Source organism: Euwallacea fornicatus, chromosome 16 (assembly GCF_040115645.1).
Source record: "Euwallacea fornicatus isolate EFF26 chromosome 16, ASM4011564v1, whole genome shotgun sequence".
NCBI lineage: Eukaryota > Metazoa > Arthropoda > Insecta > Coleoptera > Curculionidae > Euwallacea > Euwallacea fornicatus.
The window spans coordinates 389,539-414,794 of record NC_089556.1 but is presented as its reverse complement, the minus strand read 5'-3'; the positions used below and the strand labels follow the sequence as shown (position 1 = coordinate 414,794).

Sequence of the window (25,256 nt, the reverse complement as noted above, 5' to 3'; positions counted from 1 at the left end):
CCATTTTTTAGGTTCCTTATCAGACGCCTTTCATCGGACGAAGGGTGCTTGTTGCGACCCTTTTTCTTCAATTTTTTTTATAGAACACTACAGGATATTCGAAGGAAACAAAGCTTCACAAGCTGATCTTACTTAACAGAAATTATTATCGTAAAAATTAATAAATTTCACTTTCTGACGTTTATAAGAATGTCAGTCAAGAAGCGCTCGGGTAAAAACAATTGAATTTTTGACAGTTTCTATTGTTCATAGGGATGTATCATCTTTCTGTCATCTGGGAGAAATACACATTGCACCAGTCACGTGACTTGATTAATCTCCGAACAATTACATGGCATCTGAATTTCCACAAGATTCGTAATGAACTGATGGCTGTATTTATTTTATTGCTCGCATATGTATGTACTTTGAAAGCTTACTAACGCTAATTAATTTTGACAAATTAACGCCGAAATAACGGGTTCGAATGAAATATAATAAAACCGTGTAGGTGTTCGGTAACAGCTCTACTCAACCGATTCCTAATAACAAAAACACGTCCGCAAGGATTAATTGTGTTCGCTTTATTGTTGAGTCATACAATCAAATTTATCTAAATACTGAAATTGAAGAACTAGATCTGATTCACGCTCATGTTTCAAGACAAACGATTCAATTAATTCAACCTTCGTAGACGTATAAAACCCATTTACTTTTGACGAAAATCGTCTGACATTTGCAAATTGGTCGCAATTGAAAAAAATTCAATTTGCAGACAAAATTTAATTTAAAATTCAATTAGAAGTATCATTCTCTCTTGCCTACAGGTACGTTCCAGGGAACAAATGCTTTAATGTAATTTAACCACATTTCTTTCAAGTTATCTTAACGAGAATTGCTTCTGATGGAATTTTAAGGGCGATTCGAACGAGAATATTGGAAATATCCATCACTCTTTTGCTATTTCCCAAGTTCTTTCTTTAGGTATTAACTGTAATCCGCTCAAAAGCAAAACCTAAATTCGCACGATGTTTTATCTAGAGACATGTCAATTAATATTTCTTCAACGTGATGAACTGCCTTATTATGTTTTCCCAATTCAACGGAACGTCGGGCAGAAATCATCATCATTGTCCCTCGGACCGCAAAAAGAAGACTTTTAGGTTGTAATGAGGATAAGATCCTTCAAGGGCCTACTAAATTATGCGCAAAAGAGACTTTAACAACGAAATTACATTTCCGCATAACGAATAATCAGTCGTTTTTGAATTTTGTAGTAAATGAGGGGATGAAATGTTTATGTCGCCAATTTAATTAATTAGGAGATGGTGAAAGAATGCTGGTGTTACGCTCCTCTCGTGCTTCGTCAAGGGGGGAGACGTCTGCCAGACGTGAAACCAGCGCTGCTTGGAAAAAGCTGATGTCGTGACCTCCTATTTGCGATCATTCCCCTGGATTAGGTAGATAAGATTTCTTCAAAAAAGTCACTCCCAAATGCTAAGCATTTTACGTCGGCTTCACTCACCGTCGAAAGGTTATATAGAAAGAAACGGTCGATAGTATCTTTGAATCGGCTAGTTTTATTGTGACAAACCAGATTACACTTCGTGTCTTACTTTGAAAAGAAATTTTCTTTATAAATTTTGTATCGAAAAGCCGACTAACCTAGAGATCGAAGCTCAATATTCACGTATAAACACAAATCGCCTGTTTGCGTATTTATTTCGGGAACCCAATTTATCGCCGGTTTCCTTAGAGAAAAGTGAAAAAAAAATGTCTCTAAGTCCCCAATCGAAAACGAAATCTACATTAAGCCTTGACGATTTAAACACGAGATAAACTGGTCTCGTTTATATCATATTTTCCCTTTAATTGTATACGTTCTTGAGAGAGAGAATTTAATGGAGAAGAAACGCCCCATAATCGATGGTTCATTAGAACAACATAAAACGCGCATTTACAACATACAGGGAGTTATTTAAGAACGTGGTTACACCCCAAGGGGTGATTCATGGAGTGATTCTAAGGCTTTTTATGACAAACTAGCTCCGGCGATGTTTCGCTTTAAAGATACAGGATGTGAAACTTTTCCTCGAGACTCGTTTCTTCGCAAAAACTCAACAATTTTTTGCCCCGCATTATTGGAATTTGTCAGTGCTATTTACAGTTATTATTGCTTTTTATGCGCCACCTGCTCTTTAAAAACGTTCACGTTTTTTTGCATTAAGCACAGTCAAGGTCGCCCAGATCGCCAGATTTAAATCCGTTCGATTTGTCCCTTTGGTGGCACGTAAAGTCCTTCGGAGATAGGACTCCAGTCGATACCGAAGAAGAACGAATCCAACGGATACGGAGTTCATGTAATCGGATGAGATGTACGCCGGGAATATTTCAATGTGCTCGGCAATCAATGTTAAAGCGAGCTAATGCTTGCGCCGAAGTTAAAGAAGAACATTTCCAGCAACTCTTGTAAGTTTCATGTTACTTATCGTAAAATGTCTTTTTACCGAGAAAAACTGAAGAGAACACGCCCATTAAGCGGTCTGTTCAAGCACTAAATCTCAAAATAACAGTAACGAAGTTAACGTGTGGCCAGAACTAATGATTCGAAAGTGTCGGACTCAAATGATCAGCAAAAATAACTGTTTTTTACCCCTATAATTATACTGTACTCCTATGAGTTATATTAAATCACAAGTTCAAAAAATACCGGGCGTTTCCACCTCCGTTATCGTCCTGAAGCGGCCGGCACAGATTAGGTTCGACTATTATTTTGGGGAAAACTAATTTAAAGTTTGGTATGGAGGGTCTTTAAGGTGTTTTAAGCACTGAAGTTGAAAACGTAAATTAATTCGTACATTAAATTTTATTAGGTCGACCACAGAACCCCTCCAAAGATAATAACGAAAGTTTTCCACGCAGGGCAAGAGCCTCAGTGAGGAGTATGGACTGTACAACGCCAAATTTCTGGCTTCTATATGCAACCAAATGAGCCTGATAGAATAAATTTGACCCAGTTCCTTCCCACTATATTTGCCATTTGGTTCATTCTCTTTTATTACTAGATTTCGTTAGCAACATCAACCCGAACCGTATTACGTGTTAGTGGTTTCTTATGAGGGGGCAAACTGCGTACTAACTAAATTTAACTGAATTATCGCCTTAGTTTGGGCATGTCTATCATATTCCTCCGAGGGTGGTAGATTTAATGTATGATTTTCATGTTGGCTTTGTCTCATTTAAACGTCTCGAATTTAACGTGTGTTGGATTTAAATGTGTGGGCATGGCCAACAATCGAGAATTGGATCTGTTGGTTCTGAGTCGAAATTTGGGTTTATTAGGGAGACTCGAAATAGATCGTCATTATCCTTCATCCAGATGTCCGCCACGGACTAGCGACGAACTTCTCGTTACCCAATTTGGGTTTGTGGAGTGCGACTGTGACCCAGTGGGGCACGAGACACCGGGAAAAATCGCAAGTGCGAATTTGCAGCGGCGGACAAAGGTGGAGCCACAAGCGTATTCTTGAAAACATTCGGGGTTTGTTACGACTTATTCTCAAATTAGCAATATCAAAATTATGTTGGGATATCTGGGAGTAACGCTGGAAAAAATTATAAGTTTGTCCCCTGAATTGGAGGCATCCAACGGCAAAAACGAATAAATGTGCGGGCGAAAGTGGAGCGACGATATACAGGGTGTCCGGGAATGGCGTTGAAATATTTTATGAGGTGATTCTAGAGATTAAAATAATAAAAAAAGTTCTTACAAGCATACCCCAAAGAATGCTTCTTACAGGGGTTAAAACGCTTTAACGGAGGACCTCTGAAGATGTTTTTTTTGCAATATTTTCGAAACGGTTTGTGTTAAAACTAAAATATTCGGTATATTTTAATAAGTCAGAATCGATACGGCATTACAGGGACATGGAAATGTATCTTAATGAGCATGGTGGGCATCCTTGTTGATAGAAATATTTTTTTATTGACCAATTACGAGCAATATTAGTAATTATTACTGAGAACAAATGTTGAAAATGGCCTCCGTCCATCTCAGCAGATCTTCTTATTCTTTTCTTCATGGAACATCGTACATTTCTATGTCCCCGTAATCGCGCGTCGATTTATAAAAATCTATTTTCCTGGAAAACGGTCTATCCAAACGAGATGAATGAAACAAAAGTTTTTTTTACTGAAAAACAGTTGCGAATCGGCAATTTGATTTCGAAAATAAAGATACGTCACAAACAAAAAAATTAAGGCGAGATTTACGTGGGAGGCCCCCCGTATGTGACGACCCTGACTAAAATTTGCAATTATTAAAACAAGGAAAGTTTTCCCGTTCCTACTCGCTAAAGCGCGCCGAATTTCGTAATTTTCACACAAACCGTTTCGAAAATGTTGCAAAAAAAGAACATCTTCAGGGGTCCTCCTTTAAGGGGTTGCAGCCCCTTCAAGAGGCATTTTTTGGGGTATGTTTGTAAGAGCTTTTTTTATTGTTTTAACCCCCAGAATCACCTCATAAAATAATTCAACGCTACTCCCGGACACCCTGCATATCGTCGCTCGACGTTTGTCCGCCACATTTATTCGTTTTTGCTGTTGAACGCCTCCAACTCAAGGGACAAACTTGTAGTTTTTTCCAGCGTTATTTCCAGATGTCCCAACGCAGTTTTGGTATTACTAATTTACGGACAGGTCGCAACAAACCCTGAACATTTTCAAGAATACGCTTGCGGCTCCACCTTTGTCCGCTGCTGTATATCGAATATGTAAGACTTGGGTTCTACATATTCGATATAAATTTTATAGTGTTTGTTATCGATATCTAAGGTGTTGTACATGGCGAGCTGAAGTTTAATATAATAAGATAAGTTGTGGTAAGTTTACTCTGCGTGAACTTGACATAAAATAGTATTTTCGCCAGCGAGACAGTAAAAGCTGGAGATAAGGAGGCACTAATTGCGGGCTAACGTAGTGTATTCAGTACGTGAAAGGCGAACGTGGAATCGTATTCGAAACACTCAAACGTCATGAATAATCAGAACCAAAAATCCTTGAACCGAACTTCTGGAACTAGGCTGATTGGCTCGTTTCGAGTATAGAGGCCTTATCAAATTTCCGTGTTATTCATTCTATCCATGTCTACGTTGCGTTACTCAAATAGTTATTTTTAATTTCATGAATGAGACGCGTAAAATCTGCAAAATGTGCACCGACCAGCACGTGGAAAGTTATTTTGATTTCGGGTATTTACAACGGACCGTGCACCGTTGATTACTGGAAATTTCGTTGGTTTATTTTAAGCGAAGCAAAATCAATTTCTCTAATTTATTTAGTACCAGTCATTGAATCAATTATTCCGTACGATTAAACTTGTCGATAATGGCCATTTTTAGCCGGCGTTTGATACTAAAAGATGACGGGGAAATTCGAAGTGGCAACGGATACATACGGGAGTATTTTTATTTCGTTCGATACGATCAATCTATTTCGATAACTCGAAAGCGTTAACGAGAGGAAATTCCGTTGATGTTTTCCACATCTTCGAGCTGTCAACGTTAAGTTCAAGGCAGTTCAAAGGTGCTTTCTTTCACCAAGAAGGAGTAGCCCGTGTCGTTAGCTTCCCGCGTGCACGGACACCTTCGGAAGTATTGTAAAAACGTCTAAGTAAACAAAGCGGATAAAATTCAAGTTTCCGAAAAAAAGTTTTAAATCGAATCGCTTGGAGATATACGGTTTGCCTGAATTTAGGAACCCTCCAGGTGAAGTTTCGCCCGACTTACCTATTTTGGCGAATAAATTTCCCTTCGAGACACCATCGATCCCCGCAGGTAAGTGACGCTTATAAAAAACTCGATTTCTGTCACTTCGGATATTTTTTTCGCATTCCCTTTTCGAAGCGATATTAGGAGCCTTTCGGGCTGTCTCAAGGTGGGCTGAGCATAATATCCGGCCCTTTTATCTTGGCTTTATATAGAGCGGCGCTTTTAAGACTCACAAGGTCCGGAAAATAAAGAAACAAATCTCTATTTTTGGATATAGCCGATTCAACTCAAAGCGAATAAAATGTTCGACTCTTTTGACTGGGGGATAACAAAGTTACCTTCCAAATTTCCTGGCAGTAGAAGTCGTTTACCAATGCAAGAAGCAAATAACTAGTAGCGTGCAAGGTTTAGTTGTATAATAGCAGCCAGCATCCAGCTGATCTAAATATAAGCGTAATATCGATTCGTTCGTCTGATGTTAACAAACCCAACGTGCGGGAAAAAAAATTTTCGTGCACCTGCAAGACGCACGAGAAAATAATTGCTCTAGGAGATTTTCAGGTGCAGGACAACGCAATTTTACAATATTCCTCTCGTTTAGTATATAATAAAAAGTATTCCGGGTTAACTTCCCGTCCTGAATTTCGCCCGAAATCGCCCCAATCATGTTCCCCTATGTGCTTATTAAACATGAACTACGTCATAAATTCCTCCCTTATTTGCTAGTTAAAGACAGTTAGTATTAAATAGCTTTATTATCTTTCAGCCATTCCCCCAAACTTGTATTTAACGAATATTAATTTGACATGAGGAAGTAATGGGGTGTTTGGGTCGTATACTAGGAGCAAGTAGGAATCTCTCAAAAAGTCCTCATTGATAAATTTCTTTTTTTCTGTTTAAAAGTTCTGCCTGTTTGAAGATCTGTTGTTGTGTGAATTGTTTTTAAACTCAAAAAAAAAGCGTAAAAATGTCCAATACCTAATACTTTCATGCTATAAAATTTGTCCATGGACAGTTTGAGAACACGTCAAGGTTTCGAAGGGAGCAGGGATTTCTGAGGGAGAGGAAGAAAAGGGAAAAGTTACGTTGATGATTCCGACAGTATTCATCCATGTTTCCGTGCGGATTTTCATTATGCCCCCTCCCCCAACCCCCCACCTCCCAACAAATTATTATTATTTTTTTTTACTCAAAAGGAGCATTAAACAGGACGAAAAATACTATCTTTCGATGTTTGTTTAATTTTTTCTAATGTCACTTAGGTCACCTATAGCACAAAACGGCATTTTTTCTTTTAATTGAAAATGGATCCGGTGGCACCTCAAATGATTCAGAGCCGCACGGTGTGCTCTACGACGAGTAGGTGAACTATACCGATTCAAATCGGTAAAGTTTCATACAAAACGCACACGTAAGCATAAAAAGTTCACGATTTACATCAACTGGATCTACTGCTCTATCTAGAGATAAATTTCGCGCAGCTTTTGAATGTAGATATGTCTAATTTCCCGTATCCTCACTTACAATTTTGGAATATTGCCCGTCAATAATCCTCACCTCTTCAGCCTCTCAAAATTAAATCCTCAAAAACTCCCAAATTGTTTAGTGACAGGTGATACGGGTAAAGCATTAAAACTTCGGCCCCGCACCAAAAGTAACCTTTCCTCTTCGCCAAATTACATTGGGTTAGTTCAGCGGAAATTCCACCTGGGAAAAAGAATTTCCGCCTAAAAGTTAATAACACCTATGTAAAATTCCGTCTGAAAACTGTCATGTGTGGCTTAAATTAATATAGGTAGGGCGAAACTACTGGGAGCGATTATGGAAATTAGGTTTTGGTTTTCAGTCATTGGGAAAAATTGAGTACGGTGGCAGTTTTCCTCTCTGGATGTGGATGGGTATATTAATATGAAATTTACATTTTAATGCATAATGTCATTGCGTAAATTTTAATAATTCGGCGAAATATAAATATCATTTCTGCCTTGTCAGTATTCGTCCAACATATTAATGTTGTCCGCACTCCCTGTTGACCGCGTATCGCATTCCAGACAACGCCAGCTGTCCGTTCGTTCGGTCCCAGATCAGCTACTACAGATGAGGCAATTGCAGCTCTTGATTGACGTCCGACAAAGATTCGAAATCCATAAAAGGAGTTGAGAAACAAATTGAAAAATATGCCACGTGACTCAACAAGTTTCCGACCTGACACACATGGGGTGGAACGGCCAAATGGAACAAACTCAATATCTGGATATTTCGAAGTGTGCGAAAAAATGCCGAAACACGCAAATTTTAGGCTTCGAAATTACATTTTGTGGGGTCCAAATTTTGGCCCTCGATTAAACCCCTTTCGCCTGACACCTGCAACCCCCAACTTTTTGAGTTGCGAGCATGGACTTGTCATTGAGAATTGAAAGGCATCTTCATCGTCTATTGAAAATTACGGACACTCTTTGACGATATAATAAAGTGGAACGACTAGTCTGGCAAAATCGGCAAAAGAACAGATGTAGTAAAAATTCCAAAAAAAATTTCAGTATGTAAAAAAGGCCGCCAAGGTCATAGATTCTGCACCATACCACGAGATGCAGTGTTTCGACGAAGTGGAATTATAAAATATCTAATAACCCCTCAAAAGGAGTCGAAGGACAAATCCGCAAATTAAAAGAAAAATGATCACATTCCACAAGGGAACAGAAGTAAGCTCACCTCAACAGAGGGGCTTCAAACGGTTTTGTTAACGTCCAAAAGAACCATTCGAACCTTTAGTTAAAAATCTGCAAAGTAGATACTTCCCCAAGGGACGTGCATTGTTCAAAGCGTAATTTTCCAATCTGAAGTTCCATGCTTCTACAAACTATTTATCACCCATTTGAAAAGCAACAAACTTTCAAATCAGCTTTAGTCACAATCAATTTGATGCGTATGTTTCTACCCATTCAATTCTTTTGTGATTTCGTTCATGCTCATCCCGTAAATAAGCCCCGACGGGGCATTTGTATTCCAGTGAAACATTTCCAGTTTTTTTTTATGTTCATGTTTAGAAATGTTTTATAATGAACCGCGCTAACAACAAAATCCCATTAACACGAGCTTTGAGTTTTACTGCATGTGTTGTTTCAGATTTCTCGAAATTAAAATTGATCATTTTTCGGTGAACGCTACCCATTTGGAAAAGTAAAATATTACGGAACGATCAAATACAGCTATCGTTCGCCCTCCAGTAATAAGCTAAAATATTGTCTTTATTGGACGTCATTTCCATAAAGTTCTTTGTTTCATTGAAGTCAGTTGCATGGTCTAACTACAGGCTTTATAAGACATTTCTGGCTTCATTTCGTTCCCTATAAGGAACTCAATTAAGGGTACATATTCGAATCCCCTGACGTGAGCTCAAATAATTCACAATCAAAGTTCTGTTTCGTTAAACGTTTGCTTTCCCTGGTAAAACATACTTTGTGGCAAAGGCAACCGCTTTATTATGTTTAAGTCAAACAAGCGATACTTCTGCAAACTTCGAATACAAATATATAAATTTGACATTTAATTACTTCCGCTCAATCGTTCTCGTTTATCGACGATTTCTTTTAGGAATAATTATTTGATTTAAGCTTTAAATAATTATTTGATTAACGAGGCAAAAAGTTACATATTTGCTGCAGTAGCGTTCTTCATAGGCGAGTCTGAGGCAGTAAATTCGCAATTTCGCCGATTGGACATTAAAGGTTGACTTCATTTCTTATGCTTCTGTGCTGGCATTCTCCTTGGCGGCTTTTAATTGGGGCTACCTTAAGCTTGGTCTTGCCATAAGAACGTTATCAAAATAATTTTTCCTTATAGAAATTTATGCCGACTTGGGTGGGTAGGCTAGCGTGAACGTCTGAACACGAACAAGTTTTCAACATATTCTTTTCAAAAAGTATCGCATACAATCGAGCGAACTTTCTTCCTGGAAAGGTATGATTTAGGACAGTAGAATTTTTTTTTTTTTAACTTACAAATATGTATTTATTTAAAAATCTGCTTCCACATCGATCAAAAAAAATATCAGTTCTGCTGACGCAGGTAATTCCGGCCCTCCTAGATATCTGAAACAGAAAATCGAAAGATATTCTTAATCTGTGTTACGATCGCTACCGCCCGTACCAAAATTTTTTAATTTCGCTGTAAATTAACAAAATGGCGACGGAGAGGAAAACATACATTTTCTTGGGCTATATATGAGGCGAAATTATGCGTTACGATTTCAACATGCGTGGGGTACGGACGACAGTCATAAATATGCCGAACATTGTTTTTGAATAGTCTGCGCCGGGTGTAAAAACGTCGTATTGAGAAAAACGCTTTCAAAGTTTTCAAAATGAAAAACTCATAAAAAACTCACTTTTACGACCAATCGGAAATGCCAGGACCACGTAGAAATCTTTCCCTATAGAATATTAATTCTATGGCCATGACCCCCTTTCCCCCTTAAGCGGGTAGGCTAGTTACGGGTCAAAAAAATTGATTTTTTTTCCATAGTATATGATCATGATCGTAGAATTAATATTCCATAGACTCTTTAGGCGCCTCCTCCCTTTTCGACTAATAATGACGCTTCAAACCAAAAGCACTAACGGAGCGCCCTAGGCATTCGGAGTAGATAAATAAGATATACACTGAGGTTTTTCCTGCACACTCTTTTACAGTATGATCGTATGTAACAGTGTATTTTTCAACTATTTGTACAAATGTAGTCGCAAACGCACGTCGCTCTATAATTTAGTCTTAGGCATACAATCGATAATTGTTTCCAATGAACATGAGGAGACGAGGGATTTTATTCACTACAGCCGGGCGTTGGTTATATTCGATTCTAGTTAATATGTCAATACATATAGTGTGTTCGCCTTGGCTGACACTAAACTGCGTTTACTTGTGGCTGATTAGGGGGTGTGAACTAAACCTAGACATATACACATTAATTTTATGCAAGGACAAATGGGGATGACAGATTTGGAGATTACCCAAGTCTTAACATCCAATTCTAATAAAATGCAGTTAATGCAATCCGAAATCGTACAAAATCAACTATGATTCAATGCACGGGGATTTACCGTGCCGAGATTATCCCGACAAAAAAATACCCTAAAATAGCCTAATAAATTCTTCAGAATGGTATTTTAAATACGCATTAGTGCGTTATAACCGATCGAACCTATAACTTCTTGTCTGAAAAGCGTTCGCTAAAACCGATGGTTCCCTATATTCGAATACAAGTGACACGTAAGTGGACACTTTGTGCATTCTTGACGTTTAGTTCATTAAAGGCGACCGATCGTTATAACCCAGGTTCGCCATAACAGAGTTTTAATATTATGGTACTGAGCAGAACCTTCTTGAATAAATGGAAAATATCGTCTTAAAGGGAGAGGACGATCCTCCAAAACGGGAGATACATCTTTTGCAAAAGGCTTATTACTCACTTTTTTACAGTTCTCCAATCAGTTTTGGCAAAAAGTCAATTTGCACCAGACATTTAACTGAAGATTCGTGTTAAAAGTAATGCTCTCTCATTAAATAAAGATTTTCTGTACTAGAAAAATAGCATTTTTTACACCTACCTCGTCACATTGATCCAAAAATGCAACAGGTTCAGTTACCACTATTTCTTCTGGGTTTTGTAACCTCTTCCGCGGCACACAATCGAGCCCGATCGTTCACTTCCTCAAAGTAATTTCGTTTGTGTCTTAAGGTTAATCTATATTGTTAATTATGGTATTAAGGAAACTCCAACATAATACGTAGTAAAAAGTAAGTCCTTGAATTACACATCACATAATTAAGTTGTAACTAACGGAATATTAACGGTCTTTTAATTCAAATCAAATCAAATAATTTGAGGTTAGAATGAAAGCAACGAACGAGACATCTTGGAAAAGGGCGGCAATATTATCATCCCGTCTCTCTCAGTGCGTTACACATCTGTCATCCTTATCTGGCATTCATCTAGACGTATTAAATCTCTGTCTTACGTCCGATGCCACATTGTCTCAAAACCTTCACAGCTATCGCTTTATTAAAGAGGTCATCCCCTTTAGTGCGCGCTTAACACTTCGCAGTGGAATGTGTGGAATGTCACGTGACCTATATTAGGAGGCGCCAGGTACGCCTTCCATTTTTTGCTGTATCCACCTTGAACTGACCTTCGCGGTAGATTGTGGAAAGAACGCAGGTATTTTTCAATATTAAGAAACTTCTTTAGCCAAATTTTGCTTTTAGCTTAATTTTGTTTAACTGCGCAGCTTAAAATTTAAATAAATCGAAGCAAAAAAAAAATACAATTTTTTTAAAATGTCCTCCTACCAAGATGTAGGACTCTACTCTTTGCCTCATGGACCGGCAAACTCTCGACTATTCTAGGAGAATTGTGAATGGTGATTTTCCGAAATTCGATTAAATGTTACAAATCGCTTCACATAATTAATAACTAAGCCGGATTATACTTTTTTCCTTACTTCCTTTGCATCGATAGACATTTTTGCAAATTATACGCAAAAAAGTGAAAAATACGAAAATACGTATTATAACTGAACTTGAGCTTAACTTATTCGTCAGAATTAATTTTCGAACTCTCCATGTAACACAATTTTCAACAATTCTCGTGTGATTTATGACCTTAACTCAAAATTCGCGTTTAGTGCCTTGTCCCCCTTTGCACGGCGTTGAGCGATTTGTCGTTGTATTACGGATTAGCGATTCAACGACATCCTGATTTAGTGGAGGACATGTGCAGAGCAATATGAGCTACTCATTTACATTCATACACACTCGACTCCCTTTTCCGTTTAGATTTTGGGGCCGAACACCCTCTCGCTTAAGGGATTACAGATAGGGGAATCCAAATTCTCCTAAAATGTCTTCCCCTCAAAAATAAGTTTTCGTGTCCGAGCGTTTTTGCATAAATTTTCTCAACTGTTCAGAACTGTGCGTGTTTCGTTTTCAAACGACCACCTTGTATATGTTGCAAGCTGATTAGAATTACCTAAAACTTGAGAAATTTACGTCGAGTTGTTCAAATTTGGGCAGACGGCAGAATTTTCACTGAATTTCGAAAGATATCCAGGAATAAAAATGTCTGGTATTAACTGGATATCCACATACGGCCGCGATGAGTTCTATCAGTCTGCTCTGGGCAGGTTTCTCTCTTTCTTTCTTTTCCTGAAATATGGATTAACTTTAATACTGAAACACTGATTTTCTCGATTTTGAAGGTGCTTCGAAATAAAGGATCTGAAAATTATATTTTTTCGCTCAAGATAAATTTAAAATAATTCAGAATGTACGAGAACTTATATTTCTTGCAATGCAAGCAAATTGAAAAATTACCTATAAACTGGCTAGAATTTCCCAGGATAGAAGCGCCTGATGTTAGCTGGGAGTCTTAAAGCCTCTCTAGGACTCACCAAGAAATTCTAGAATATTTAAGATTCCTCAATATTATCCAAGCTTCTCGACATTTTCAAGTTGTTAACTTCAAAGGAAAATGCAGAATTTTCAATGAATTATGCAGCACGTCCTGGATTCGACGTGTAAAGTACTGAAGTATAAAAATCTTCACAATTTTTCAGGCCTCTAAGAAATAGTTCTTTATGAATTATCCAGTATTAAAATTTCTTAATACGTTAGCGATTTTCCACGAACTGTGCCCAAAGTCTCATAATTTTCATTACATTTCTTCGCATTAAAGGAATTCGTGAAATTTTCTGCAATCGGACAGGAAACGAACAGTAAAGTTGCACTTCACTTCCTACGCAGTAAAAGTAACTCTTTACTCTTTGTTTTGCAACTTTTTTTGTCAATGATTGAAAATATATATCTAATCCACCTAAAGGGATAAGTTTAGTGCAGGAACACACAAAGCACTTTACAAACTGCATTTATGTATATCAGAAGCTTTATGGTAAAAGTTCGGCAACTTCTCCACACAAAGTAAAACTTCACGTATTTTCAAGTCTTCTGGGGCAAGTTTCCAATTCTTAACTTGAATTACTCACGTCTCAGTTATTCATAACACCAAAGTCATCACAAAAGCAATATGTTATACAAGCTTTAGTTATGTTATCAATTTGCAGTGGCTAATGACGCAAAGAGATATTTGATAACAGAACTGGTGTTATGAAACGAAGAGTTCAGGAGCAGAGCAGGTTTCAAAGGGGCGCAATTCTGTTAAGACTCTCTCGAGGTTATAGATGGTTTTCTCCTTTTAAAGTCATTGTTAGTTTTAGTTGGCTGAAGGGTCTCCGAGATGGTTTAAGTGGTGGAAAATAGAGTTAGGCAGAGTTTGAAGAGGGACGCGTTCGGGTGTAGCGGATGATCAAAGGCTCATAGGCGTAATTGATGATTTCAATGTGTCGGGATTACGTTGCTCAGTTTTCATTTACTAGATGAAGTGCCTTTCGCCCCGTTTCCTTGTAATATTTCAGTTTCTATCGACATACAAATGAACTCATTCGTTTTTATACCCGACACATTCACTCGCAGGCACTACACCTTCCGTTTTTACCTACTTTAATTTAGTGCCGGACGCTTTATTAAATTACTTCTCTTGCTGGCTATTAAAAATAAACAGTCCATAAATTAATAATTTTACGCCATTTTACCAAGTTGAATAAAAAAACAACTTTGCAGAATTTAAATATAGATACTGGCTAAAAGAGGCAATTTCCATTACGTTTTATGGACTGAATAACCTTATTACATCAATAGTAGTTCGTAAATTTATATTTTGATAAATGTAGAATGTTTGCACATAATATTGCACTATTGTAAAGAATCAGTCCGCAACGTTATTTATCAGGGTTAGTCTGGTTTAAACTGTTCACGTATGATTCATGATTCAATTTTGAAATATTCCCGATTTGTTGAAATACGTACTTCGATTTATATGATCACTTGGTAGTTTAGCCCCTTCACGAGTTCCTGATTTTTTTTTTTCACTCGTAAGGTACCCACTTGCATCCGTCAGTTTCTATACAAGGTGATTGAAAACTCGAGGCGAAAAATTAAGGAACGTGCACAGCTTGATGGAACGATTAAAAAATGTAAAATACAATTTTTGCTGGAAAGCCTTTGTTTCCGAGTTACTGTATTTCGAAGTTTCTGCATGTTATCATTTTGTATTATTAAGTCAGGAGATCTTGTCGACCATTCCATTGCACCTCTGTTGTCGATCCCTCCCCAGCTTCCGACTTTTTATCATTTCGCGCACTGAGCCTAATGAAGTTACGGTTTCCTTGGACATACTCCTTAGTGATATAGTGATCTCGGGTGCGGCGTCCCAGCACTTCGATCGGAGCAGCTTCGTCTAACACCCTGTGATTGTTCGGTTTTATGTTTGCTGCAGATCCGGTCGTTAAAATTTTTCCCAATAGTCGAAAGACATGAACATGCGAAACATGTTTGTCGGGATTTTTCCCGTTGAATCCGCCACAGTTTGCATAGAAAATCCATTATTCGCTCTATAAATTAATACATTTTTTTTCAATGGAATAAATTATTTTTAGTTAACTAGTACTTTAATAATAGCAGTAAATTATTTGTCAGTTACCACACAGTAATGTTCGAATCAAACTGAGTTCTGGCAAATTTGTTTATTCTGTTAAAGAATTGTTTTTTTTTCGATTTTGCATTTATTATCAGTTTTAGAATTATTTATATCTAAATAGCGAATTTTAAACGTCCTTTACTATGGCGTGTACATCGAGGCAGATTGCGATTTTCCACTATGAAATTTTGGTGACGGAGACAGAGGCGCGCCTAAGGTTAACACTGCTGCTGCCGCAAATGATCCCCCTTGCAGCCGCTGAGACTTCAAGAAACCGCATTTCGGCGCCTCCTGCTTCTGAACTTACTGGGACGATAAATTTTTAAGCGAACACTTTGTATAGTGCCGAGAAGGATCCCTCTGAAGAACACCATTTATAATTGCTTCTCGGAACGTTTCAGGTAGCAAACATCGGGAAATTTTTATTGCCGGATTCTGAGCAGTCGGTTCTTCTAGGGAAGAACTCGCACCTCAGTAATTTGTGTAGAATTCCCCATGATGAACCATTTAATTCTGTAAACAGTGATCGTTGAAAGCAATTATCGTAACAAAGGTGAAGGTCGACTTCGGAAACTAGCCTCGTCTTTCATAAAATTGTTCCCCCCCTCCCCCTATACATTAATGCATGAACATAGCCTTGGTACATATATTTAACCGTTTGATGTTAATTTTCATTCGTCTACAGTTTACAAAGCGGCATCCGCACAAGTTTCTAGGGATAGGAAAAGTATTTCAATGCCAAAATGAGCCCGCATGATGGCGATTTGAATAAATAAATTTCTGTGAAATTGTTCATCTAATTTCGGATCGTTTCGCAATGAAAGCAAACAATCGAGGTTAACGTTTTATATTCCATGTCCAGTCCTCGTCAATTAGAACATATTCTCAGAAATATCAATTATCGCATTCTATTCCATCATTTCTGTAAATTACAAGTAGTTATGAATATCCTGTGCATTACGACTAGCCGTAAGGTTTAACATACGATACCATCGCATTAGTTCTGTTTCGTGCGTGTCGTACGAGGATAGTCCAAGAAGTACCCGCCCTAACGCTTGAAGGGGAAAGGTTGAGAAATATCACATTACTTCTCCATACAGTCTCCTTTGAGATTGACACACTTTTTCCAGCGATGTTTTACGGCTCTTACGTCTCGTTCGTAGTAAAAAACTTCAAAGGTTTCGAAATAGGAAGCAACCTCCCACTCCACCTCTTCGTTGTCGGTAAATCTTTTTTCAAGTTTGGAAATTAAAAATAGTCCGAGGGGGCTAAATCTGGCAAATACGGTGGGCGAGGAAAAGGCCCGAAACCAAGCCGATTGATTGGGTCATCGCGACGGCGGAAGTCCGGCCCGGTGCGTTCTCTCGATGAAATAAGACTTGCTGCGTCACCATGTGCGGTCGCTTTTTCCTAATTTGCCCTCTCAAAGGCTGTAACAAATTCACGTAATATTTTTCGTTTATTGTTTTTCCTTTAGGAAGATAGTCAATCAAAATTATCCCTCGCGCCTCTCGAAAAACTGACGCCTTCGCCGCTCCTGCAGATGGAACGGTGTGCGCCTTCTTTGGGGCCCATTCTCCCCTTCGAATTCGTTGTTACGGCTGCTCTTTCGTCTCATGATGGACTCACGTTTCATCCCCGGTTATGAATTGATGCAAAAACCCAGCTCTATTGCTGCGATATATCGTCGAATCCTCCCCTGAAACGTTCTCGTTACGCTGTTTTTGTTCAGTTGTTAGAAATCGCTACGCCCATCTCACGCACTGCTTTCTCGTATCAACCACTTCGTTCAAATTGCGATGTACAATACTTTTCGAAACGTTCCCCTTTCGGAACGATTTCGCTGATGGTCTCCACAATATCTGGAGCGGTCAGATCTGGAGTGTCATCGGGTCGATCACTGCGGAGTTGGTGTTGGCAGCTCACGCGACCGAGTTTAAACTCCGCCATCCGGTATTTTACAGTTGTTAACGGAGGACCAGATTCCCCCGAACGGAATATAACTCCGCTTTGATGTCGGATGAACTAAGACATCTCCAACTTAACAAGTGCATGACAGCAAATATACGTAGGTACATATTGCCTACACATGTTGAACACGTTACCTAAAATTAGTGAAATCATAATGGAAATACGTCTAAGCAAAGATCATATTGAAATGCTCTCTAATTAATTATTCGTTCGTTCTTAGGTGTTTTATGATTTATGATTTGAGGAGTAGAATTTCTCCACGTTTTACTTGCCAATTGGGGAGTCTTGGAATTGGAGATTCGTGTTCGAATGAGTGTGTAGGTAGTAATCCTAATTGATATATCTGGTAATGCTTATCATATATTTTATAGCGTGACTACTGAATTGTACATAATTACAGTAATTATCACTTGATGGTTAAAAACACAGGTCGTCTAATAATAATTGAGAGGTTCACGTACGAAACTAACACTTTATTCTACAGGGTGTTAACTAGGTATTCGGATAAACGTTAAGACACACTTGGGAAGGTTTTGAGAGAAAAACTCCGTATTTACGTGGGCCCACAGCGGCGAGCTTTTTCCACATAATTTTATTACCGTGAATTCTCAATTCCAATCCATCGGACGTGGCAGGCCTTCCTGGGTCGCGTGTTGTCTTGTGGAAGCTACCAATGCCACGATTTTGTGCGAATATCACCAAAATTTCGAACACATCCCCGGCATGCACAATTTTCTCCGAAGTGTCCCGTTATCTACCGAAAACACAGGGTGTCCATCGGACGTCCCTTCGCACCTCCATATGGGTTTATTAGCGATTTCGCGAAAGTGTCAATTGCGGAGATGTGTCGGATGGCCCAAAAATGTACCGACCGACCTTAAGGGGCGGTGGGGCACGTCGGTGCAAACTTTTTTCTTAAATAAACATACGCCTGCAGATTACCTGCTCGAGCAAAAAGGGGCGCTATGGGCTTGGGCATTACCAATGCGGCAAAAAATTAATTTGTGGGAATAGAATTATCTCGAAGACTCAGCCGTTGTGCACACCTGTTAATGTGAACTTTTAACGTTGAATTATTCGAAGGTCTGCTTCTTGGAATTTTGCCGCAGGTTTTATTACATCCTGTATATTATACGAACACACTTCCAAATCGATGCGTAGATGAGTAATCTAAATACATATAACCAAAACGAAAGGGAATCAGTACCAACCGTAGTATCTGTGCGATAATTAATGAAATAAAGAATAATTAATACACCTTCCTAGCTAAGTCAACAATGTAAGCTGTGTAAGCATGAATTTATTATCATGTGTGCATATGAACATATTATCCAAACAGCACAACTAAATTTAAGTATGTACCTTGAATTTGTATACGCGTGTATGTACGTATAGGCAGGAAATATCTATCGCTATTTTTAGAATTTTTTCCATTATAGTTTCTTACACAGGGTTGTAAAAGTTAATTAGAAATCAGCATTATTTTAAGTATATCTGCGATCAAATACAACATCCAGCTAGGAGAGAAATTATTGGAATCCAGGAGAGTGATTACCTGCTTGTGAAAAGAAGAAATTTCATTACAATTCGAACTAACTTAATTGATTACCACTCAGGAAGCCTTCCGATCGATTGATTAAACGGGGATAAGTCCGGGAATTACTCCAGCTATTTTTATCGCAGGATTTGCATATTCCATAAGTGGTTTTGATACCAAAATCCGAAAAGTGAGCCCTACGAAAGGGCTCCACGTCAGACCGGTGCCAATCAACGCACATTCCTTCCATCTGTGACGTTTGAAGGGTGGCCGATCACCCCACGTACAGAGCGTCCCATACGTACCGATACGCTTTAAGGGCCGGTGAGAGGCATCAATACAAACTTTTTCTTAAATAAACGCGTGCCAGCCAATAGGCCGTTTGAACAGGAAACTAGACGATATGGTTCCGATCGGCACAATCAGTGTTTGTTAGTGCTAGATGTTTTATCGATAAATAAACGATGGCTCATAGTAATTGTTCCAAGCGTTAACCATTTGCTGCAGCACAAAGATCGCACTGTGACACGCGGACCCTACGGAACATTCCGGGAAGAGCTCGTCGATGTACCCAACTGGTCATTATTCTCGCTAAGAGACCTTCCTCGTTGCGAATGGGAGTTCCGTAGGCCAGAGATCGGAGATAAACGCGATGGAAACGATCTAGGGTGTTCAGATCAGGAGAATGCGCAGGCCAGGCTGCGGGCCCTTCTCCGCTATCGGTAAATTCTTCAAATTAAAAAATTCACGCCCAGTTTCGATACATGTTTTGTTTTAAAAATGAATAAAATGGCTGTTGCTATTCCAAACGAATAATCGTGGTTTAGTAATAATACCTGCTACGGTGCTGGAATTCGAATTTTTGGTGTGTCTGATTGTTGCAAAGAAATGTTCCGAGGACAAAAACAAATCGGCCGAAGCAGAAAAACGTCTAACTAAATCAATAATTAATTTAGTCGTTTAAAAATAATATTTATAAATTATTTAAAAGTAATTTGTTATTTTCTCGGCAGCTCTAACGCCGTTCTTGCGCACACACGTTCGTTAAAGGGAAAAGTTTGCGCCGATGCCCCCGCCACTTCTTCAAATTCGTCGAGTGGACTTTTGGGGCACCTTGTAGTGGAAGCTGCATCCACTTCGTTCAAAATTCATGATCACATTTAAATTCGCTCTATCCCTGGGAACTCTAGTAAAACGGAAATTTAAGTTTACTTTCTCTTTTATGTAGCCGTCTCAAATCTTCCAATTTCACAAATAGGAGCAGGCTGCCTTTTACCTGGTTACAAAAAAACCCTAAAGCTGCCAAACTAACGTCGTATCTCCAGCACAAATACCTCTACACTGCTGGGTCCCTTCGGCAATCATTTGGAAAACTTTATCTGAAAAAACGTGCACATCTTGTTTGCACAAGAAAATTGCCCCGTGTTGCAGAGGCAAACAGAATTTAATTTTGAACTTTTTATCGATTCGTTGCCATTTCTCTTGGGATCTTGTTATTTATTTCAACCGATAATTCGATATTTATTGTCATCGTGCATGAATTTATAGTGAAGCGCTAGAAGCGAGGAGAATAATAACACTTTCGTAACGTGAGGCGTTCCAACAGTAGACCTGGATGTCGGCGTGTTTCTGAACGTCTTCCAGTTCAGGCCTCCCATCGCGTGGGTTTTTGGGAGAATGCGAACGGGCAGCGTCCGTGACTTCTGACCGTGACTTCCACATAATTCCGCGAGTTCGTCCTGCCGACGCTCAACGAGACGGACGTGGGAAATTGTGGTTCCAGAAGGACGGTGGCACGTTACACGCAGCACACTTGTCAATTGCCGTTTTCTGGCAGCACTTCCCAGGACGACGAGCCACCTCCTCGGGCGGTGACTTGCTCTGGCCGGCGCGATCGCCTGATTTAGCCCCTTGCGACTATTTTCATGCCATCTAAAATCGTTTGCTTACGACGATCGTCCTAGGGCTCTGGGTTCCACTGGGTTCGCTTCCGACACGCACTCATAAAAACCGAGTCAGAAGCCCATTTTACGTCGGCGAGAGTGTCCTTGCAGTTTTTAACGGAAAATCATCGTCCGGTTCTATGACATCGATCAGTTTCTAGCACGGTTCCACGGAGGCTCCTGCCACTGCTCTTCGCAACTAAATACCTCAGCGAACGTCGTCGCACGATTTGGTTCATAGCCAGCATGGAAAATATGAGACAAAGCTTCGATTTTAAATTAAACAATTCGTGCTATATAACTGCTTGCAGAAATTTACTCCGTAAACTGTTATCGGAATGAAGATTAGGTGTCTGATGAAAAATTAAACAATTTTTAATCTCTATGGGAACAGGAACGTAATTAAACCAGTGAAATTTAGAGGTGAACGAGAAGTCGGTAAAAAATCCATAGTTTGACGCTTTTTCAAATGGAGACAGGTATGCATTAGTTTAATACTGTGCACACAATGAAACTAATCCAAGCTATGGCTTAGGAACAGGGCTATTTATCTGATGACGGAGCATCAGGACGAACAATCAACTCTGCAAGGGATTTGTAATGGTTACCTGCATTATGTTGATGACGCAGACCTTAATGAAATTCTATGTCAACAAGGTAACAAAGATAAACCGACGCGGGTTCAGGACATTGAAGTGTGCGATAATTTTCATATACAGTCGGTGCAGAAAGTATTCGTACAGAACGCAAAATTATAAAAACGATCGATTTTATGCTATAAAGGACATCTTTACAAGACAAAAAGAAACATATAGAGGTTCATTTATATTATTCACAAATATTTTTAAAAGAAAAAGTAAGTTTAATAATTTTATTATTTAAATAAATATAGGAAACTACAAAATAATCACGAATTCAGACGCAATAAGTATTCGTACACATGTCAAAAACAAAATTTAAAGTAACAAATACGACTCTAATAACAGTTTTAGTATTTTGTAGGATAACCTCTTGACTTTATAATTGCCTCTAACCTTCTGGGCATAGAATTAACTAAATTTCTTGTAAAATTTTCCGGAATTTTGTTCCACTCTTCTAAAAGTGCAACTTTTAATCCCTCCCTTGATTGGATTGGGTGGTTTCTAATTTTTTTTTCCAAGTAACTCCAAAAATGTTCGATGGAATTAATATCTGGCGACTGAGGAGGAGTTTTCAAATATTTTGGGGTGTTATAAAGGATCCAGAGCCTGGTATTTATAACAGTGTGCTTAGGATCATTGTCTTGGCTAAAGATATAGTTATCCTTAATTCCCATTTTTGTTGCACTTTGTAGAAGGTGGGTTTTTAAAATGTGAATATATACCATTTGGTTCATAATACCATCAATAAAATGAAGTGATCCTACTCCTGAAGCGTTCATACAGCCCCAAACCAAAACAGATCCTCCACCATACTTCACTGTCGGTTGTAAATTTTCTTTATTAAACGCAGTTCCTTTTTTTCTTCATACCTTAAAATGCCGTTTGTTGCCAAAAACTTCAAATTTACTTTCATCAGTAAATATGACTCGATTTCAGTAAGATAGTGGGGTGGTAAGATGTCTTCTAGCGAATTCTAATCGCTTCTTACTATTGATCTCATTAATAAAATATTTTTTACGAGCAACTCTGCCTTGATAGCCTTGTTTTTTTAAACAATTCCTCACAGTACTAGCAGAAACAAGTGTATTGTTGTATGTCTTTAGTTCTGTAGCAATTTTTTCCGCACTTATTCGAGGATTCTCTTTAACTTTCCTCGCAATAATGCGTCTTAGATGTTCAGTTAATTTTTTTGGACGTCCAACACGAGGTTTATTCTTGGAAGTTTTGCGCTCACAATATTTGTGTATAATCGTTTGTATAGTAGATCTTGGCCTATTTACTATTCTACCAATTTCCGCTAAAGATTTGCATTTATTATGTAATTTTAACAATCAACTGTCGCACTTCTTCCGATGTTTCATTACTTTTACGTCCCATGATCCTAAGAAGCTTTCAAAATGTTATGTACCATTGTAAAAAAAATTATTTTATTACCTTTAATATTCAACTTTTTCAATTTTACTAAATTTAAAATGTGTATGTGTTAAGTCACGGTGAAGATGCAACTACATGCTATGTACGAATACTTTATGCGAGTCTATTCCGGTCGATTTTTTGTTCTTGGTGTAATTTTCTTAGAAATACTCTTGTTTATGTTTTTTTTTTTCTTGATGTCGTAATATAATAATGTGAAACAATGTGTATGATCAATTTGGCAAAGTAAATTAACATTAAAATCATTGAAATTTATCTATTTATAAAATATTATCTGTTGTACGAATACTTTCTGCACCGACTGTAATATCTATCAGCTTATTTCAAGCACGTTTGAGGCCAATGGAATCGTTTTACTTACTCTAGTTAAAATTTGAACGTGAATCTAGGACTTACCGAACGGATAGTCATAGTCTATAGTGTAGCTACTCGGATACAGTCATCGCCAATATTCTACTATCGGAGTTGTGTCAATAAAAGAATGAAGATAATGTATCGGTAAATATTTAGCAAATCCGTTTAATAATGTTTCGTGGATAACCCATTAAGGTATCGCATTATTCAATATCGAGACCTTAAAGTCTTCCACTTTACTCGATTGGTTACGTAACATTGCTGATTTGCTTAAACCCACGAAAAACTTCGTCGGAAGCAAATTTCCTCGGTTACGTTTTACACAGGGTGTCCCGAAACGCCGTTCGAATGTTTTGGGAGGCGATTGCGGAGATCGAAATAATGAAAAAGTTCTAACGAAGATGTCCCAAGAAACTGCTCCCTAATGGGGCTAGAACCCCTCGCTGAACCCTAAAGATGTTTTTTAGCAGCATTTTCGAAGCGGTTTACGCTAAAATTATTAAAGTCAGCATACCGTAATAAGTTGGAACGGGGAAACTTTTTCGTGTTAATAACCGCAGATTTGAGCCAGGGGCGTCGCATAGGGGGGCTCCCGTGCAAATGTCATTCGATGTTTTTTTCCTTGTGGCATTTTTCTTCATTTTTCAGAGCGAACTACCGACTCGCAAATTTTTCCGAGCCAAAAAAAATTCATTATGCTTCGTGTCGTCAGACTTTTCCGGGAAAGTGGGATTTTACGAACCGATGGACGATCCACACGGACGTTTTTGTCGAGGTTATTTGCTTCAATTTCTGTGCACAGTTTCGAAATAAACCTCCTTCATTTTAATGATTATTGTTTGTGTTATTTGGCATACTTTCGTCTACTTCATTTCGCGAATTCCTTCGTGCAGCTGAAGATCCGCGTAGAGGATGAACGAAAAAATATCTGCACTAAGTAAATAGATTTGCGGATAATTTCATTCCCGATTCCGTTGGAAATATCTGTTTACTTAACCACGTTTTCAGCCATATACTGCCACAACCTCTTTACCAATGTGTGCCAGAGCGAAATAATGCCCCGAGGATATTTTGAGATTCTCCTAACAATTCTAAATGCGGCGCTTTACTCATTCATGCATGAGTTGCCACGATCGATACAATATGGGTATTAAGTGTTGGAAAGTGCAAAATCTCCGGTAAAAACCTTTTATCCGGCAACTTATTTCGGATAGAGCCCCTGCAATTTTGCATTATTTAACACTATTCAAATGCGACAAATGGGGATCCACTTTTCGCGGTTCTTTGCTTGGGTGCTGCTTGAGGAATGGAAATTTTGCGTATCACGACTAATTAAAAACAGAATGGAAGCCGGGTTGAAAGCGTGCAACCAGCGACAATTAATTTGGCGAGCTGTAGAAAAACGGGTAATAAGCCACTGAGAAATGCCACTTACCTTTACGAATATGCGTCCTAATGAAAAGACTTGAAAATTCTCAAAAGACGCCCATTTCCATTTCCTCTTATTTATGGAACTGACTTCAAGTGGCATATTTCAGTTTTATACTATACAGCGAGATATTTCACTCGCAGAGTGGGCAGGCGAGCCGTACAAATTTCATCCAGGAAAAGTTTTTTTGGGTCATATTTTTAATACTTTTAAATGAAATATAGAAAGTGAGCAAAGGGATAAGTCTGAAATTGCCGGTGGAAATGGAAAATTTCAGAGCGGAGGAAAATTGGTAATTATAGGTGAAAACAGCCGAGATAGCAGCGAACGTTAAATGCGAGTTATTTTTTCTATGCCTTTGCTACGTACATTTTGAGTGATAACAGATGTGATAGCATTCGCATTTGCAAACCATTTATTTGAGGAATTCGCAAACATCTGATTTATTAGCGCCGAAGGTGCTTATTATGAGATAGGGCTCGAGAGAATGCTGAAAAATGCCTAAAGCCAATCGCATGGAACACCATTTCCAAGAAAGAATCAGAAATACCCACGACCAAGAAAATCAAATTCCGCCAAAATCATTTTTCATGAAAAATCGAAGATACTGG

At 38.5% G+C, this 25,256-nt stretch overlaps 1 protein-coding gene and 1 long non-coding RNA gene across 3 annotated transcripts in view; both read right to left on the bottom strand.

The window, feature by feature from the left end:
• The window catches only part of LOC136344226 (adenylate cyclase type 6), a 117,215-nt gene that overhangs the window by 72,577 nt on the left and 19,382 nt on the right, over nt 1-25,256 (bottom strand). The gene's annotated exons all lie outside the window — the stretch shown is intronic.
• On the bottom strand, nt 9,261-11,954 carry LOC136344227 (uncharacterized). Of its 2 annotated transcripts, none has more exons than XR_010732926.1 (3): nt 11,354-11,954; nt 9,749-9,838; nt 9,261-9,699 (listed from the first exon to the last, which is right to left on the bottom strand). It is a non-coding gene; the product is annotated as an uncharacterized lncRNA (long non-coding RNA). The 2 variants fall into 2 exon arrangements; XR_010732925.1 differs by having other exon boundaries at nt 9,745-9,838; nt 11,354-11,953.